At 36.9% G+C, this 10,151-nt stretch overlaps 1 pseudogene; it reads left to right on the forward strand.

Annotated features, from left to right (window-relative positions):
• Nucleotides 1-9,210: 9,210 nt before the first annotated feature.
• LOC145271976 (U2 spliceosomal RNA) lies at nucleotides 9,211-9,441 on the forward strand (annotated as a pseudogene).
• The last annotated feature ends 710 nt before the right edge of the window (nucleotides 9,442-10,151 follow it).

Raw genomic sequence — 10,151 nt, forward strand, 5'->3', positions numbered from 1 at the left:
GAATAAAATCATTTGGAAAACAGCGATGTAGACATTTCGTTTGACATTCTGACTTTTTATGAGTTTTTCATTTGTTGCAAAATATTTCTTTCTTTTTAGAAGTTTGCGATGTTATTTTGTGACTGTTAATTTTGGGACTATTTAGTTTTGGGCCTTTTTATTTAGTGAGTTTTTTTAAACCTTTATAATTATTGCAACGTTTTCTTTATTCTTAATTTTTTGTGACTTTTTATTCTACGTTTTGATTTTGTTACTTTTTGTGACCTTTTTTTTACATAGGCGTCACCACTTATCAAGGCTGAGAGGCCACTCAAGGATAAGGGTTAAAGAGTGTAGAGTAGTCAAAAGGACAATATAGTAATCGATAGTAATGGAAGTTTGGTAAATTTGTTAACTTAAGTGGAACGGCTCATCAGAAACTTGTTCACGTTGGACTTGAAGACAACCATATTATAGACAGCTGGAAAGCAGGGAAACGGAAGACAATTCCACAGGCGTGCAGTTCTAAGAAAGAACTTTGTTCATGGAATCTACATTTAGGTTTAGGCACAGATAAAAAGTGGGGGAATTATTGATAGTGTTTTCAGCTAGTCTAGTGTTTCTTGTGAAAGTTTGGCGAGGGGGGGGGCGCATAGACTGAAGCTCAGTCATTTTGTGACATTTTTATTTTATGAATTTTTCCTTTCGTGACTTTTTATTTAGTAAATTTTATCATTCTGAGACGTTTTTATTTTGTGACTTTTTTATTTGGTAAACTTTTGTCATTTTGTGACGTTTTTAGTTTGTGCCTTTAGTATTTAGTAACTTTTGTTATTTTGTGTCGTTTTTCTTTTTGTGCCTTATGTATTTGGTACTTTTTGCCATTTTGTGACATTTCTATTTTGTGACTTTTGTATTTGATGAATTTTTCATTTTGTAACTTTTCATTTTCTTGTGAGTTTTTATTTTGTGAGTTTTTTTTTAATTTATTATTATTATCATGTTTTCTATGTTCTCAATTTTATATTTTGTGACTTTTAATTCCACGTTTTGATTTTTGTGACCTTATTCATTTTATGACATTTTTATTGCATGAATTTTTCATTTTGTGACTTTCCATTTTGTGGCTTTTTTGTTTTGTGGCTTTTTAATTTGTAAATTCTTCATTTTGTGAGGTTTTAATTTTGTACATTTTTATTTTATGTTTTTATAGCCAAGACAAGTAGTCAAGCTTTGTGACTTTTTATGAAAAATAAAATTTTATTTTGTGACATTTTAAATATTAGCGGGAATTATTTTCCCAATCAGCTTTAATTTATTTTGTGACTGATTTAATTTTAATACTTTCATTTTTATGACATTTTTATACGATTTTGTGCCATTTTTCATAAATTCTGACATTTAATTTTTGTGATGTTTTCTAATCGTTTTAGTCGTTTTTGCTGTTGACTCCGTCGATCTCGAGTGACCATGGGATTATTTTTTGTGACCTTATTCATTTTTGCGACATTTTTATTTTATGAATTTTTCATTTTGTGGCGTTTTCATTTTGTGACTTTAGTATTTGGTAACTTTTGCCATTTTGTGACATTCTTACTTTGTGCCTTTCGTATTTGGTAACTTTTGTCATTTTGTGACGTTTTCACTTTGTGCCTTTTGTATTTGGTAACTTTTCTCATTTTGTGACGTTTTCATTTTGTGACTTTTGTATATGTAACTTTTTTATTGTGTGACGTTTTCATTTTCTAACTATTTCCATTTCGTGACTTATTTTTTTTACTTTCTTATTTTGTGACCTTTTTCATTTTGTGAGTTTTTCATTTCATAATTTTTTAATTTTGTACATTTTTATTTTATGTTTTTGCAGTCAAGACGCTTTTAGCTTTGTGACTTTTTATGAAAAATCAAATTTTATTTTGTGACATTTTAAATATTTATTTAATATTTAATTATTTTCCCAGGCAGCTTTAATTTATTTTGTGACTGATTTTTTTTTTTTTTTTACACAGTGATCACCACTTATCAAGGCCCGGAAGCCACTCAGGGATAAGGGTTATTGCAAGTACATTACATTAGTGTGGAGATTTGATGAAGTGTTTACTTAAGGGGGCGGTTCGTCAGGAACTTGTTAACGTTGGACTTGAAGACATCCAAGTTTTAGTCCGGTGGGAAGCAGGCAGACGGAACAGAGTTCTACAGGTGTGCAGTTCTAAGAAAGAAGCTTTGTTCATGGAATCCGTGTTTTGATTTAGGCACAGATAAAGAGTGGGGGAAATTTTTCACAGTGGATTCAGCTAGACGGGTGTTTTTCGTGAAAGATTTCCAATTTTATGACATTTTTAAACGATTTTGTGGCATTTTTTATAAATTGTGACATTTCATTTTTGTGATGCTTTCCGATCGTTTTAGTCGGGTACATCATTGTTGTTGACTCCGTCGATCTCGAGTGACCAGCGTCCTGATTCAATCAGAGGGTTGCATCTTGGGGTGTGCTGTGTAGGCTGATGAAGGAGCCGCAGGACCTGCCACAGTTGCTGCAGATGTAGCCTTTCTGTCCCTCTGCCTGGGTCGGGGTCGAAGCTGGATCTGTCCTCTCCTTTCTACCGGCACGTTTCTCCCGCAAATGTGTGGTTCTCTTTCTCTCGGATGTCTCAGCCACACGCTGGATGGTGATCCGCCAGCCCTCACGGTCTGAGGCGGCCGGCCCTCAGGTAATGCTCTTAAACATCCTTGTAGTGGAGGGCCGGTCGGCTGGGAGACCTATGCCAAAAGCAAGCTACCCAAACAGAAGGTCTTTAAGGATTCGTCCATCATCCACCCGGTTTACATGGCACAACAAGTGCAGGTGTCTGGTCATCAGGATGATATACATACAAGGCATCCGTGCCTTGGCTAGGACGTCGATATTAGTGACGGAGTCCTGCCAGGTCAGGCCAAGTAGTCTACAGATGCAGCAAACGTGGAAAGAATTTAGCTTACATTCTTGGTAGGAGTAGTTGGCCCATGCTTCACGACGGTATAGTAGAGTGCTCAGCACAACTGCCTGGTAGACTCTCATCTTGGTGTTGACGGTCAGCATATCGTTGTCCCACACTCGATGGGTGAGGTGGACCACTGCTGTAGCTGCCTTGCTGCTGCCTCGTTGCTCCTTGTATCCAGCTCGAGAGAGAGTTTACTAGAGATGGGCGAACCAAAGTATGTGAACCTGTCAACCACCGCAAGGGTATGCTCATCATTTGAGATGCTTGGCGCATTGTGTGCGTCTTGGCACATGACATCGGTTTTCCTTAAGTTGATGGTTAGGCTGAACTCCCTGCATGCCGCTGCAAAGCGGTCAATGAATCACTGCAGCGCTTCCTCTGAATGTGAAGCAAGTGGAACATCATATGTACGCCATCATCATAAAACAAAAAAACAAAAGATATCTTACTCTAACACTTAACCTTCACAGGTCCATATTCAGAATTACACGTATTAAATAAAAAAATATAAAACAATGTTACATTCCAAAAATCATGTAAATTGGTCAAGTGTTTTTTTTGTATTGAAGAAAGTAAAATTTTACGATTTTTAGCGATTAAGTATTTTTTGCAGTCATTATCTGTCACTTATAGAGAAACTAGCAGTATTACGCAGCCTTGCTCGTGGATTGCTTGGATGGCATTTTTATACTTATTTTAATCTGTATCTTTGGTAATTCCAATATTTTCTTCTTCTTTTTTTGTAATTACTAGTATGGGTGCCCGGTGTTTGGAAGTCTGTGTTGAGCAAAAAAAAAAGTGGTAGTAGGAAGGAAGGCTCGAACCCGTACCGCAAAGGAGTAAAAGAACGGGGAGAAAAACCTGACGTTTTTGCTGTTACGACCACCACCAAATCGAAAGTGACGTAGGTTTAAATTAAGGCTAGACAATCGAAAAGAGAGAATGACTTCAAAAAATATCGACGAAAAAAGCGACCCCTCCCTGTTGAAAAGCGCCCAGTTGAGGGTGAAGAAATTCATGTTTTTAGCCAATTTTTTCGATATTTTTCATCTGAAAGGTCAAGCTTCAAACCGATACTGAACCTGTGAAAATCCGTCGCCTCTGTCGAAAGTTTTAGGCAGACATGCAAACATACATACATACATACATACATACATACATACATACATACATATATTAGTAGCTCAATTTTTCGACCCAAACCGATTGAAAAGCTTGCCCTATCTCTGAATACCCTTTATGTAAAATTTGAAATGTTTAGACCAGAAATTGTCTGAGTAATTTGGTAGAGGCCGCAGAGGTCAATTTTTTAAAACTTTGAGCCCTATTATGACCCTTTAACATTTAATGTTTTGGGCTCAAATCAAGTTATTAATTTAGATCCATGTCCAACGAACCTATATCTAAAATTTCAAGTGTTTAGACCTAAAATTGGCGGATGAGTTTGGTAGAGTTTTCAAAAGGTCAAATCGTTGAACTTTGACCCCTTAACAGCCAAATTTCTGTCCGAAAACTGATTGCAAAAATTTTCCCAAATCTCAGTACCGTGTATATCAAATCTCGAGTCTGTAGACTGAAAATTGACAGAGTTATTGCGTAGGGAAATGTACACAGACAGACACACACACAGACAGATACTTTCACTTTTATAGATATAGACAGATGGATTAGATGTATAACTGGAAATGTTTTCTCAGTCATTAAATCATTTCTCTCCGATAGGCTCATAAGAGTGGTAGATGGACAAAAATCGGAGGCCTGCAATATAAATGCTGGAGTCCCGCAGGGGTCAATCCTGGGCCCAACTCTCTTCCTGATCTACATCAATGACCTCCCTAAACACATACTTAAATACTCCGTTGACATCTATGCTGATGACACGACACTCTACGGCAACACATCAAAGGCTGTAAATGACAAAGTTCTCTCTGATTCTCTCTCCTCTGATCTCGAGCGCGTGGTTCAGTGGGGAAAGACGTGGCTGGTTACCTTTAATGCATCCAAAACCAAACTCCCATCCTTACATCATCAACGCTCTGATCCCCATCTGGCATCAATTGAAATGGATGGCTCTCGTCTGGGTGAGGCCCCGTGTTTTGACAAGCTTCTGGGTTTGACCTTTACTCCTGATCTGAAATGGAACACGTACATCAAGTCTGTTGCCAAGGTCGCTGGAAAGATGGTGGGATCGTTCTACCACTCCAGAAGATATCTCACTACTGATGCAAATCTCTATCTATATAAAAGCCAAGTACGTCCAAGGATGGAATACTGCTGTCATATCTGGGCAGGAGCTGCTAAAAACAGCCTATCCTGCCTTGACAGAATACAAAATAGACTTCGTGGCTTAGTGGGGGATGCCCTTTACTCTACCCTGCAACCTCTCTCCCACAGAAGAGACGTTGCGAGCCTATACTTGTTTTATCGTTATTTCCATGGCAGGTGCTCGTCTGAACTCCAATCTCTGGTCCCCCCTCGCCAATCTTTCACGAAAAACCCCGTCTAGCTGAATCCACTGTGAAAAATTTCCCCCACTTTATATTTGTGCCTAAATCAAAACGCGGATTCCATGAACAAAGCTTCTTTCTTAGAACTGCACGCCTGTGGAACTCTGTTCCGTCTGCCTGCTTCCCACCTGACTACAACTTGGATGTCTTCAAGTCCAATGTTAACAAATTCCTAATGAACCGCCCTCTTAAGTAAACACTTCATCAAATATCCACACTAACGTAATGTACTTGCAATAACCCTTATCCCTGAGTGGCTTCCGGGCCTTAAGAAGTGGTGATCACTGTATAAAAAAAATGGTGCGTAAACATTAGCAGCATGAGAGGTACTTATGACACGACTAAGTCTAAAGATGCAAAACATTATAAATAGATTTTAACCTAGCAAGCCACCCGGTATTGCCCAGTCGTAAAATACGGTTAAATATGATATTTTGATTAATGCAGATTTCATATTTATTATTATGTTTGCAGTATTACCTGACCTTGCTCAGGGGTTGCCTTGGTGCCTTTTTAATGCTTATTTTAATCTGTATCTTTGGTAATTCCAATATTTTCTTCTTTTTTTTTTTTTTGTAATCCTGAAAATTATTTTAGTAAATATCGATTGTCTTGGTCACCAAGTATCATATCGAAGTATGCTTTGTACGCCCTCTTGACAAAGTCTGTAATATTCCTCTTGTGTTGTGCCATCATATACTGTCCACAGATGTAACAAAAGACATCCGGTTCATATCTGCAACATCTTCTGGAAGAACCCATTTTCTCTCTGGAACTCATTTTCAACTGTGGAATTAAAAAGAAAATTCTTAATTACTGTTTAATTTATACTGCAACTATATTTATGGAACATGTTATTAAGTAATTACAGTATATAATTATATAAAAATTCTCCCTATATAAATAATTATATAAAAATTCTCCCTGAAATACTTCAATATATACATAATCATTATAATGATTCAATAATATCAGAAAATTATTATTTACTGCTTCTATATTGAAGTATTTCAGGGAGAATTTTAGCAGTTTAGGCTTATTTGGGGCTATCAGTATCTTCTAAACTAGAGCCAATCTGGCAAAACCAATGTTATATTCGTAATCAGCGACCTTCAAAACCCCAGAAAACACTCCTAGATTGTCTGCCAAAGAAAAAAAATAAACATTTGTTGACCAGTGTTATATTGACACCTTACTGATCAACGTCACCTCCTCAGAGTGGACGAAACGTGCCAGCAACAATCCAGTTTCTCCGATTTGTTCTTAGCAGCTATTCTTCCAGCTCAAAACTCACTACTTTGGCGAGGTTTTGGAAGCCATGATTTCTTGAACCGTATGCAAAAGAAACCACAATATCAACATCGACTATCTATTCGTTGTAAGAATTTATGAGGTTGTCGGTATATATAGTTCTACAATTAGTCAACTGTGTCGAAAAATTCCTTACCTTATGTTGCCGGCCATACTACTTGTGCTTGGTTTGTTGGGGTCTATGTTTTGTTAAACCGACATATAAGAAACCTCTGAATCACATTTTCACTAAATATGTGTGTAGACTGTTTTGCAATTTCTTCAGGATCAGTTGCTTGTCAATTATAAATAAAGTAATATTCCAGTTTTATATTGCAAAAATAATAGATATTTTAAAAATATACACACACACGTAAATTTTCCAATCTTATAAATAAACTTATTTTCAGGTAACGAAAAAGAAACATTAAGAAATTTACGTGCGGGATTTGAACCTACCGACCACGTCATGCAAAAAAAAAAAGAAAAAAACACAAACAACAACAACAACAACAACAACAACAACAACAACAACAAACACGTAAATTTTCAAGTCTTAAAAAATTCTTTGCAGTTAATGAAGAAAAATTAAGAAATGTACGTGCGGTGTTTGTAACATACAGACCACGTCATGCAAAAAAACAAAACAAAAACACACACACATAAAACAAGCTATCAACTTACCCACAGTAGAATTTTCACGGCCCGTTGTTCTATCATTGTTGCTAAGTGACGACATGGAAAAATGGCTTTACCGATGATCAATAAATTAAAATAACGATTTCGATTATCGATTATCGCTAATTATCGGTAATAATCGGGGGTATTCTGAGACAAAACTTAAGATCACTATCAGACTTATACACTAAAGTTCTGTAAATTTTAAAGAAAATCTGTTTAGCCGTTTCGGAGTCTATAAGTCGCATTTATATAATTGTAGAGATAGATAAATCTCATTAATCCGAATAGAGTTGTCCCCCTTTGAATGTAAATGTATTGTAAACAAACACGTCATAAATTAAATTTCTTAAAGATAATTTACTTGATTAATTCATGTGATTTTTGGAATATGACATCTTCGCCCAAAGGCGGCTAATTACACCATAAAGGTTGTTTTTTTAAATAATTTTCTGTCTATTGTTTTTTTTTCAAAATAAGTGCATCTAACACTTACAAAAAAAATGCAAAAAACTGACAATTTAGTCATTTAAAAATAAGCAAAAATAATCTATTAATAACTAGTGTGTGTGTGTGTGTGTGTGTGTGTGTGTGTGTGTGTGTGTGTGTGTGTGTGGTGGGCAATCGGTTTTGTTCGGGCGTAATATACGCTTAAATATGATATTTTAATTCATCCAGATATTATTATAGAGTCTATATTTCAAAAGTCAAAAAAAAGTACTGAAGGTGCCATCAACTAGAATCGAAACCAAAATCATTGTACCAACGTGACACGCATATAAAACGATTAAAACTAAAAAAAAACAAAACTATAATGAATGTACAAAATGCCTAACAATTTTTTTTTTAATTTTGACCCCTCAAAATTCATCACTGGATTGCCACGAATAACTGGGACGATGAAACTGGCTGATGAAAATAAAGTTTCCGGCCACGATTCCATTTCCGTTTGATGAAAATCTGTTTTCTTTTTTTTGTTGCAGACCATCTACTAGTGGACTAGTTGTGTACAAATCCCAAGAGCAATAGGAGCCTTCTATCATGTCTGAAAGTGGCACAATGTTCAACGAACGAGATCGGAGATGCGCCACTGTACAACTCATGCTCTCTACTGATCCAAGTTATGACAACAGGACCATTGCCAGCACCCTCAAAATGCAAATCCAGACGGTTCAATGCTTGAGGGTACAACACAATAAAGTTTCCGCTCACAATTATGGTTTTTGGTGTGATTTCAAGTGAGGGCCACATCTTGCTACTCACATCTTCAAAGTCGACTTGAAAGTCAACACCAAAGTGTACCTGGATGTGCTGAAGAGTGTGGTGATTCCCTGGTGCAATCAGGTGGCTGCTGGCAGACCATGTGTGTGGCAGCAGTACTCGGCGCCGGTCCACAAGTCCAAAGAGACACAGGCTTGGCTTCAGTAGGAGTACTACGACTTTGTGCCCTTTGTCTCACTGCCACTCCTCCTCCCCAACTTAAATCCGCTGAACTACTTCATTTAGGCATACGTCGGGAACATCACCAACACGACCTCCCACAACATCAAAGCTAGCCTGATAGCCGCCATCCGCCGAGTATTCGCCGAGCTCTTGCCGGCGCTTGTGGAAAAGGCATGCTCCCAGTTCCGGACTTGTTTCGGGGCGGTGATTGAAGCTGAAGGCGGCTACATTGAATAGATGTCAGCTCTACTATATAATCAAGTTTTTTTCTGAATTGATTTTTAATAAAAGTTTTCAAATAAAGCTGTTGTCTTCTTTAGGGCGACAACTTTATCGTTCTCTACTTTGGCCTTTTGGCCGAGATCAAAGTGTAGTATCTGTTCTTCAGATGCTGCACTTCCATTTCTCGTTCTCTTTCGATGGAGAATCAGTCCTTCACGACTGAGACAATTTTTATTTTTGTACCTTTTCTCCACGTTAAAAAACGACCCTGGTGTCTAACTCTATCCCGTGGGGAGGCATAGTAAATAGGTACTCTATATATTTGCGTAAGTGTAACACTACTATATAGCGCTTGTTCGAGGACACTGTCATGCTATCGGTACCGGTGAGGAAGGTGTACGGAGGGGGGGTGACTGTTGGTGATTCGGTGACGCAAAAGGGAAGGGGCAGGTGACAACGATGCGAAACTTCCGCGCGACCTTTCTCCGTGAATTCGAAAAGAAAAAAAAAAAAGGAAATTCCAAAAAGGAGAGAAGAAAATGAAAACCGTCTCGACCGACATTCAGGAATCACAGAAATATGACAATAGGAAATAATATTCCACAACTTCGTCACGATCCTTTTTTGTGAAACATTAAACTACTACTACTACTACTACTACTACTACTACTACTACTACTACTACTACTACTACTACTACTACTTCTGCCATTGACAACAGCAACAACAATAATAATGATAATAATAATTGAAATTGCTACAGACGCAAAATATAAAGAAACATCCCTAGATGTATCAGAATTTTTGGTAAATTTTTGACACCCCTAACAGAAAACTGCGAAAAAAAAAAAAAAAAAACTCGTAATTTTTCTTTTTAAAGTGGGTTGTTTATTTTCTTTATGGAATATACTTCCAAAATAAACTATTAAAGTTGTTTAAAAAATAATAGAAATATCATTTTTTTATATTAAAAAAACAAACAAACAGTGTTTACAAATTGCCGGTGGTGCGCGTTCAACCAGTCATATTTTTACGTAATGAAATCAATTGA

Source organism: Euprymna scolopes, chromosome 46, assembly GCF_053919585.1.
Source record: "Euprymna scolopes isolate OS-2025 chromosome 46, ASM5391958v1, whole genome shotgun sequence".
In the NCBI taxonomy this organism is placed as follows: domain Eukaryota; kingdom Metazoa; phylum Mollusca; class Cephalopoda; order Sepiida; family Sepiolidae; genus Euprymna; species Euprymna scolopes.